Below are 8473 nucleotides of genomic sequence, written 5' to 3'. Positions count from 1 at the left end.
TCAAAAGTAACTAGGAGTGGCATTTTGACTTGCACACTTTCATGGCCTTTTCTTTTCTTGGGGTTCATTTTCATCTTTTTTGACCTTTTTTTATTCTTTTTGTCATTTGATTTTTCTTTTAGGACATACCCTCTTTACATTTTTTAATTTTTTGAATATGGAAAACATTTTCAGAAAGCAAAGGTATGTACATATTATAGGTTTAATCTTAGCCATTCAAAAATTATGACTCCTATTGGTATAGGAACCTAACATTGGCTCCACTTGGGGATGGCATTTCCTGGTGAAATGTCAAGAACTAGTAGATCAATGGCCTTCTGAATTTCTATGATCTTACTCTGCAACTTTTCCCTTTTCTTTTTTCTGCATTATTGCTATTTATGACAGTGAAAATTTTGAAGCTTAGGGCCTTCTCTTTAGGCTTCAACTCCAAAAATTACCATCCAATCAACACTAAACTTTTTTTTGAAAAATAGAATATGTACAAGTGATTAGTGAAATCAGTGACTAGGATCTATGTAGTTTTTAAGCATTCAACCATTAACTGGTCCTCCTTCTACTTCTATGCCATCCAATTCTTTGACGAAAAAAACATTATTGCCCCTAAAAGCATAAATGATATAAGGGCCTTTCCATAGGAAGTCAAACTTCTCATGTTTACCTTTATCCTCCCTTCTTGAGTCCCATTTCAAAACTTATCTCCTAGGTAAAAATCTTCCGCCTTAGTTCTTTTGTCAAAATCTTTCTTGTTCTTTAATTGTACAACTTGGGATCTGATGTACACTTCCTCCCTGGTCTATTGTAAGTGAATTGTCTAGTTGATTCTCCTTTGAATATCATTTGTCTCAACTTGCACTTCTTGGAGTAATTTCATCACTGGTGTTCCCGAGAAAGATGGGAAAACAACCTCCATTCCATAAACTAATTGATAAGGACTGGTGCCAATGGATTTCTTTGTGGTCAGCCTATCTACCCACAAGGAATTTACTAGCTTCTTGTTCCAGGCTTTCTTGTTATCCTCCAACAATTTTTTGATGATATTCACTAAGCTTTTGTTCGAAAACTCTGCTAGTCCATTTCCTTGGGGATAGTAGGTCGTGGAGTGACTCAAGGTTATATGATATTTGTTACAGAAATCAATCATTCTCTTGGATTTGAAAGTTGTTGCGTTGTCAGTGATGATTTTGGTGGGGCATCTGAATCTGGACAAAATGTTGACCTCAAGGAAGTTTATTATGACAGTATCAGTGGCTTGGCTTGAGGGTATGGCTGCTATCCATTTTGTGAAATAATCTGTAGTAGTCAAGATCCATCTATGTTGGGCAGAGGAAGGGGGATGAATTTCAACAATGAAGTCAAGACCCCACTGTTGAAATGGTGCTTCAGTAGATATTGGCTTCAAAGGTAAGGGAAAAAGTTTTCTTTTTCCTTCAAAAATCTGACATTTATGTCATGAGGTTACAAATTTCTTTACATCAAAAAATAGAGAGGGCCAATAAAAACCAACTCTTAGGATCTTGTCAACTGTGGTTTTCCAGTAAAGATGTCCCCCACAGTCACCTGCATGAAACTCCTATAATATTTTGTTAGATTATTCTTTTAATAAACAATTAAGAAGGATGCCTTTGTGATTTTTCCAAAATAAAGCATTGTCAAATATGAAAAACTTCAAAGATTTCATTTTTAAGAACCTACTTTTAGTCCTTGATAATTCTAGAGGAGCTTGTAAATTTTGTAGAATGTATATAATGTCAACATACCATGGTGAGTCAGTAAAGGCCTGGTTGATCGGTGGAGTTGCCATCTCCTCTTCATTATCCAATTATGCAATAAAATTTATGTCTAGGGCTTGACAGTTCAATTCAGCCATGAGCTTGGCTAAACCTTGGCCTTTGATCAATTTTGTAGGTTTAATTTCTAAGTCATATTCTAATATAGTAGCTATCCATTTCCCTCTCTTCCCATCTGGACCATCCTGTGTTAGGATGTCTTTGACTACAGCATTGGGAACATAAGCTATTACATGAGAATATAGGATGTAAACTCTGAAATCTTTGATGGCTTTGACTAGAGAAAAAGCTTGCTTTTCCATTATATTGTACTTTAAAGGTGCATCCCTCAGGGCTTTGCTAAAGAAGGCAATGGGTTGTTCAAAACCATGATCATTCTTTTGTAGTAGGACTGCAGCAATTGTGTGTTCTGAGGTGAAAGAAAATATGATGAAATCTCTATCAAACATTGGACTGATTAGAACTGGTGTTTGTGTCAAGGCTAGCTTAATATCTTCGAAATACCTCTTAGCCTCAAGTGTCCATTTAATAGTTGAATCTTTCTTCAACATGTTATTTAATAATCTAACTAGTTCTGCTAAGTTAGAAATAAATCTTCTAAGAAAGTTTATTTTACCTAAAAAGGCTTGTAGTTCTTTGATGCTCCTAGGATGTGGTATCTGTAAGATGGCTTCAATTCTTGTAGGATCTATTCGGATACCATCTTTAGAGATTATGTGGCCTAATAGTTTTCCCTCTTCCAACCCAAATAAAGATTTTTTAGGATTCAAAGAAATTCCATACTTCCTACACTTGATAAAGACCTGCCTTAGATGATCTAGGTGTTGTTGATCAGATTTAGAGAATACTGTAATATCATTTAAGTATATTACAAGGAAGTCATGGATTTCCTTAGCAAAAGCTATATCTATATCTCTTTGAAATGTTGCCCGTGCATTATTTAACCCAAAAGGCATATTCACATACATGAAAGTGCCCCAAGGAGTGGTGAATGCAGTTTTTGCCTGATTGTCTGGGTGGACTAAAATCTGGTTATAACCAGAAAACCCATCTAACAACGAGATTCTGGTCGAACCTACTACCCTCTATAATATGTGATCCATTTTGGGAAGAGGGTAGTTATCCTTGAGTGAAACTTTATTGAGATTCCTAAGGTCAATGCACAGTCTAATTTCACCAGTTTTCTTTCTTGTGGGTACCAAATTAGAAACCTAGTCAGAGAATCTAATTGGTGCAATGATCTTGGCTTCATACATTCTTTTGATTTCCTTTTCGATAGAAGGCAATAGAATAGGATTAATCCTTCTAAGCTTCTGTCTAAAAGGTTTCTGTTTTTCTTTTAGGTGGATAGTGTGTTGTATTATGATGGTGTCATAAGACTTGAGGTCCTCATAACTCCAAGCAAAAACATCTTGGAATTCTTTTAGCAATTCTATGTATTTCACTTTTTCATTAGGAGGTAAAGACTTTGAAAGTTTTATCAATTTAGGATCTTCCTCAGAGCCTATGTTACACTCCTCTATGTCTGATTTTATTTCAGCTTTCTAGGGACATCGTTTGAATCAAACAAGTCCTCCAAAGCAATTAATCTTTTGGGCAAAAAATTGTCTTTGAGATTGATGATTTCAGAGTCTTCATCAATTATCTCATCAATTTCAACTGGATTTAGGTTTTGAATATCTGATTTTGTAAACTTTGTGGGATGGAATCTATCTATCTCTTCCTCTTCTAATTTGTTAATTTCTATTTTATCTATAAAATCAAGATCTAATGTCATGTCAGTATCTATGTTTCTATTTACAAATTCTTCATCTAAAGTTAGAAAATTGTTTATTTGTTGGTCATTAGTGAATACTTGCCAATTTTTCAAGTTGTCACAAATAGCAGGTCTATGCCTAACCTCAGCAGTGTATTGATGGTTAGGTTGAAATGATAACTTGCAAGTGCTAGCAAACATAGCTAAACTATGAGCTTGCATATTGTGTTTTCTTGGAATGACTGCAAGCTTAGTTTCTAAAAAAGTATTTAATATTTCTACAACTGTTCCTCTATAAAAGCCTAACCTAGGATCTCTAGTCATATATACAATGTTGATTTGTTTTATTACCAACTCAGAATCTCCCATAATAGAAACTCTTATGGCTCCTAACCTTTTAACCAACTTGAGGCCTAAAAGAAGTGCTTCGTACTCGGCCATGTTGTTAGTGCATTTGAAGTTTAACCTGTAGGCATGACCCTCTGAATGATCATTCTCTAAATTGTAAATCCACACTACTGCTCCTACACCTAGTTTTTTTACTAACCCATCGAACTCAAGATGCCATAGTATTCATGTTCATAATTCTTACTGTCTAGGGGAATGAAATCTTCTTTGACTAAGGTATCTTGATCATCTTTATTATCTGAAAGCTCTTGAATTTGGACAATTTGATTTTTTGTTGCAACTGTTATTTCTTTTGGTTCTGAAATAATGTTGTTTGAAGTATTTTCTTGGTTTGTTTCATCATTGTACAGAATAAAAGAATCGATATCAGAATGCATGGAATATATAGGAAACTTTTGAGGTCTCTCCTAGCTACTCACTACATACTTCATCAGGGTCTCTCTGTACAGTTTTTTAGGATGTCCAAAGACTGAAATTGTGGCATATGACATGTCAAGTTGCAAATATCCTTGGAGTTTAGCACCCCATGATCTAGACAACAAAATGCCATATTTAGGTGGTATATCAGCAACAACTATGTCCATAAGAATGGTCTTAGCAAGGTATTGCACTAGGGAAACACATAGGTCTTATATAAGTCCTAGGCACTTAACTTGGCTTGAATCAAATGAAAACAGGTCCTTGTAAGGCCTAGTGATATCTAAGTTCAATTTCTCCATAACAGATTTAGGCATTAGATTATGTGAAGCCCCAGAGTCTAGCATAGCATTGTGTAGGATTTTGTCGTGAATGTTAAGGCTAATGTAAAAGGGTGGTATCCCTCCTTCCACTAGTTTTCCATTAACATCAGGACCAAAAATTAACTCAGGCTGATCATCAAATAAGTTAATAGAGTCTTCATTCTCAACGAAGTTTAAAGATTTGCTTATTTGAGATTTATAAGTTTCATGTTTAATCAGTTCTGTTAAAGGAACCGAGATTTTTAGTTTGGCCACCTCTGCTCCCAAATTGAAAGGTAGAGGGGATTTCTCTATTTGAATGTTTGGAATTTTAACAGCAGGGTTTGGAGTAGTTTGTTCTTCTTTTTCAGTGTTTGAAGTCTTTTTTAGTGGATTTTCTAACACAATTTCTGGAGGTTGTTCCACTGTTTCCTTGGAGGGAACTGAAGTGGAAGGTTGCTCATTAGAAGGTTGGTCATTGGTTACATCTACAATGGTGGGACTGGGAGGGTTCTGATTTGATCTAGAGAGGATTTGGAGAGTTTTTGTAACTGGAACTGCTTTAATTTTCTTAGGTTGATTTGGTACTGCTTTCTTGTTTTGGTCTGGAGCATCAGTGTTCTTTTTGCTCCTCAAATTGTATTGTTTATGCACTTCGAAGATAGCAGAATCATACCCTTGCTTGTAGTCAAATGATTCTCTAGTTTGGGTCTGCAACTGCTGAAGCATATGTAATTCCTGATCATCTTGAGTCAAAAAGACAGTTTCCTCATCATCTAATCCCATTAAGTTAATTTGTGTGTCTTGTTTAGGGTCTTCTGAATGGGAAGTTTCAACGTAGTTTTCTTGAAAAGGAGGCCTAATATTATGATTAGGTCCATTTTTTCCAATGTTCTGGTTTTGATTCTTTCTAAAGTTTGGATTTCTCACTAGAGGTGTCTGTTGGTTGTCCCAGTGAGGCTTCCTTTCAATGTTTTCCATCCTATCCATCAGTTTTTCCATTCCTTTGGCTAGGGCATCCATTTTAAGATCAAAAGGTGAGGTCTCATCTTTCAAGGGTGCTCTTCATTCATTCCTAACCCTAGCTCTTTTTGCTAGAAAATTAACTTCTACACTAACTGCTACACTCTGCATATCTTCTAGAGTTAGAGGGGTTCTCTCCCTAAGTTGAGATGCCATATCAGTGTCAAACCCATCAGGAAACTTTATCAGAGCTAAGCCAGGTGGGGGTCTAACATCGGTTGGTATTGCATTGTATATATTGTTAAATCTAGTACAATAGTCCTAAACTATTTCATTTGGTCCCCTCTTGATGTTTTCATATTCAGAAAGGATTTGAAGAGGGTTCTTTTTCTTTTCCCAACTATTTAAAAATTGTTGGTAAAATACTTCTAAAGTGTTTATGCTGTTAGCAGGTAAATATCTAAACCATGTTCTTACATCCCCAACTAAAGTCTGGGCAAACAGTCTCATTTGGACATCTTCAATATCAATTTCATGTAATTCAAAATGATTGTCATCTTTTTTATGTGTTGTTGTGTTGTATAGGGTCCTATGCCATCAAATTGGACGATTTTGTTCTGGTAGTCTTGTGGCATGGCACCTAGTGGAGCAGGCAACACAAGAGGAGCATATCTATTTGCCATGGCTCTAAGTTGGGCAGGACTGAGAACTGGAGTTGGGGTACCAAGGGGTAATACAGAGGTTGATAAAGGACCAGGAGTGATAGGTGTTTGATGGGTGACAATGGGTTGGTGGGGAAGTGAATGTATAAATGGAGGTGAGGAATGAACTTCAGAGATGGAAGGGAATAATGGTGAACTAAAGGAGGCTGAATCTATTTTAGAAAGCTCAAGGATCCTAACAATAGTGAGGGATTACTGAGGGGAATTTAGAATGTACTAATCAATTGACAAGTTTTCCCTTTGGACTTCAAGTTCTACTGTAAATTCTTGATCTAGAACTATGTCATCAAGTGCACTCTCAGACCTGGTTCTAAATAGGGAAAGGTCAAAATACTCGTCAAAAGGGAGGTCTTCTAAAAACAACCACTCATCCAGGCAAGAATTTTCTTTAATTGAAGGCGTGGGACTAACTGAACTCTCTTGTCTTCTAGATATTCTTGAAATCAGATTAGGATTGTCAAATACTAGGGGAGGGCTTGGATCAGGGTTGGCCCTAGTATAGTGAGTTCTCCTTGAAGCCATATTTCAAGCTTTTTCTAATTATTTATTTTTTGTGACATTTTATAAATAACTTCTAATAACCCTTCAAGAGGCTTGAAATAAAAATTTTAAATTTCTCAAAGGTTTATTAAGACTGAGGGTTTGAGTCCCCAATATGGTCACCACTATGTTATCACTCAGAAGTCTTCCCTAGAAGTTATCAAAAGAAGGAATAATCTGAGGTAACCACAAACCTAATCTTTTAGACTTAGGTTAGATAGCCAACCTAAGTCCAGAGAGGGCTCTCTCTTTATAATTTAACTTTTTTTTGGGTGATATTTTAGGCTAGTTCTTAGTTCTCATAAGGTTTTGAATTTGGTTAGGTGGTGGAATTCTAGGAACAGATGGACAGAACAAGGCCCTCAAGCCATTGGGCTATGAAGTCAATCAAAGAATGGTTTAACTAGATTAGATCAATCACTAAAGGGAGAGTTCATAGGGCAGGCTAGAAAAACAAAAGGCAAATCTTCAAGTTCAAATGGATGAGGTAGTCCTAACCAGGGTGAAAGGGCAATGAAGAATCCTTTAACCGGGATCAAGATAAAGAGCAGGAAGTGATCATGAGCAAAGGGAAAATAAGAATCCTTTACTATAGACCTAAGGGGGAAACCACGGAAGTAAGGGAGAAATTAAGAATTCCCAGACTAAGATAGTTTAGCAGAAAACATTAAGAATGTAAACAGTCAAGACATAGAGCATTCAAGCCAGGTCTGAAATATCATTCCTAGTTTAACATTCATATTTCATAGAGACAGATATGATTATTAATAAACATAAAGAGAAATAATAATACACACGAGAGAGAGAATACTTATTTGATTTCCACTTTACACAAGAATCTTGTGAAATGTCTTTACTTTATTCCTTGATCCAGCAAGCCAATCCAGTCTTGATTACAATAGCTCCTTAACTTGAGAAGAAAATGTCTATGGAAATGTCTTTGAAACCACCCTCAATACTTCGAAAGGTGAAGTATTTATACAAAATGTATTTACAAAATATCTTAAAACAATATGAGAATTAATCTATGAAATCAAAATATCTTCAAGCATGAAGATAGAGACAGATGGAAAACTTCATCATGTTGTCCCTTTTATTGTGGTTGCGCTGGCTGTTGCAGTTGAATTTGAGCCCTTTTAAGTTGGCTGATATGTGTACACTGGAATCATATTTGCCTTTAACCTTTGACTGATACTCTTTAACTTGTTACTCTTTGACCCTCTTTAACTGTCTTTTCACCTGCCTTCAGATTTACTATGGTAACTTATAGTAAATCTGTCATTTTTACCCACCATTCATTTTCAACAACTTTACCTTGAGCATCTTTCTATATATCTCATCTGCCTCAGTGTATTTGGCAAAATTTGGCTTGATGAAAAATAGATGCTTCACTTCGTGCTCTAGGAAGAACAGATTTTCTAAAGTATCATATAATACTTTCCCTGTTGGCAATGCTTTGACTCTTGAAGTGCTTGCCTGTTCTCTAAACAATTTCTCTAGTCCATTAATATAATCCACTTGGGTCATAAGTTTGTCTTTGATTACCTTGGGATTGGGGAGGCCTTTACTTATCAA

The sequence above is a fragment of the Pinus tabuliformis genome, chromosome 5_2 (genome assembly GCF_031772625.1).
Source record: "Pinus tabuliformis cultivar Carrire ecotype Pingquan chromosome 5_2, CPIR1, whole genome shotgun sequence".
Lineage (NCBI taxonomy): Eukaryota > Viridiplantae > Streptophyta > Pinopsida > Pinales > Pinaceae > Pinus > Pinus tabuliformis.
Note: the sequence above shows the minus strand (reverse complement) of the source record.